This window comes from Nanorana parkeri, unplaced genomic scaffold, assembly GCF_000935625.1.
Source record: "Nanorana parkeri isolate BGI_ZX_2015 unplaced genomic scaffold, ASM93562v1 scaffold2657, whole genome shotgun sequence".
Classification (NCBI taxonomy): Eukaryota; Metazoa; Chordata; class Amphibia; order Anura; family Dicroglossidae; genus Nanorana; species Nanorana parkeri.
In genome coordinates this window covers 42,170-44,148 of record NW_017308925.1, presented here as the reverse complement: position 1 = coordinate 44,148, position 1,979 = coordinate 42,170, and positions in this window count along the sequence as shown.

Sequence of the window (1,979 nt, the reverse complement as noted above, 5' to 3'; positions counted from 1 at the left end):
CCCTTCCCTGACAAGGCCGTAATGAAGAGGTCCTTCCCTCTATGCTGGACTCCCCAATTCTTTTATTTGTTACAACCACGAGGAGATCCAGGGAGACGTCATTGTTGTATTGTGTACATCTCCGATCGTCCCGCACACGCATGGTGCTCTTTATATTTAATGATTGGATTTATGGTCAGTCAGTGGACAGACTTCAGGTGACCTCTGACCCCCTCCCCCCCCCACATACCCTAAGCTGAGGTGTCAGAATGTGAGGTAGCTGAGCGTTGCCCTCTGACAGACAGAAAACCAAATCAGAGGCCAACACGACTCCACCACAATTGTCTGTCCAATTCTAGTCATTGTAAGTGTCATTAAACCCTCCAAAGAAAACAGATACAGCAGCGCCCGGCCCGTGTGATCATCGCCTTTTACTCTCCGCCTGTCCGTTGACCGGAGCTCTGCCCCTCCCCTGACGATGACCGGAGCTCTGCCCCTCCCCATGACCGGAGCTCTGCCCGTGACCGGAGCTCTGCCCCTCCCCTGCTGATGACCGGAGCTCTGCCCATGACCGAACTCCGCCCCTCCCCTGACATCACTTTATTTAATGCAGGACATAGAAGTGCCGTATAGTAGCAGTTTGTAAATTTGACATCACAGGTCAGACTGGAGAGGTAACGTGAAGAGAGGAAACATTCCATATATAAACGATGACATCATGGTATGGTGATATTTGGCGGCATGTGAGGTCAGAGGAATCCCAGCCGAGTACATGTAGAAAATGAACATATCTGCGGTTTTGTCGGCGACATTTGTGAGGCCGAATTCCATCGATAGATCCGTATTCACAGATCCCTTTCCTGGGCCATCGTTGCCTCGTCTTACTTTTCAATCCTTCTGAATGGCCGTCTCCAATCTTACCACCAGGTGGCGGTGCTGATCCAGTTTCCACCGTCCTGGAACTCCTGCACATTTGCTTTGCACTCGGTTGTAATGAAGACTCTACACGTATGTTCTGTAATTCCTCTGTATATGTACAATGTTCATAAAATGATTCTACCGAGGCGGTGTGAGTGTCTCCTTCACGTGGTGTAACGCACGCCGCCACTGGACGCTAGAGAAGGGGAGGCGTGTTCTCTGGAGGGACGCTTCTCTGTCTGGCAATCCGATGGGCGTGTCTGGGTTTGGCGGTTGCCAGGGGAACGGTACTTGCCTGACTGCATTGTGCCAAGTGTAAAGTATGGGGGGGTTCAGGGGTTGGGCTCCGCCCCTTAGTTCCAGTGAAGGGAACTCTTAAGGCATCAGCACACCAAGACATTTTGGACAATTTCATGCTCCCAACTTTGTGGGAGGAGTTTGGGGACGGCCACTTCCTGTTCCAACATGACTGCGCACCAGTGCACAAAGCAAGGTCCATAAAGACATGGATGGGGGAGTTTGGGGGGGGGCGTGACTGGCCGCACAGAGTCCTGACCTCAACCCCATAGAACACCTTTGGGATGAATTAGAGGCGGAGACTGTGAGCCCCTCCCCCAACATCAGCACCTGACCTCACAAATGGTCCAACATCCCCATAGACACACTCCTAAACCTTGTGGACACCTTCCCAGAAGAGGCGGAGCTGTTATAGCGGCAAAGGGCGGAGCCAACCCAATACTGAACCCTCCGGACTAAGACTGGGGGGCCATTAAAGTTCATGTGCGTGTGAAGGCGTCCCAATACTTCTGGCAGTATAGTGTACATCCCCATATACGCAGGGGCGTAACTAGAAATCACAGGGCCCCATAGCAAAATTTTGTATGGGGCCCTGTGATTTCTAGTTACGCCCACCTGATAACCCAAACAGCCCACCTGAGGATGACCCTGCAGAGCCCACCATAGACTCTCTATGGTGGGCTCTGCAGGGTCTCAGGCGGGCGGTCAAGCCCTCTTACCTGGCAGCCCTGATCCTCTGTCCGCCTCCTTCTCCTCCACGATCGACTCCTCCGTCACTGGGCCCC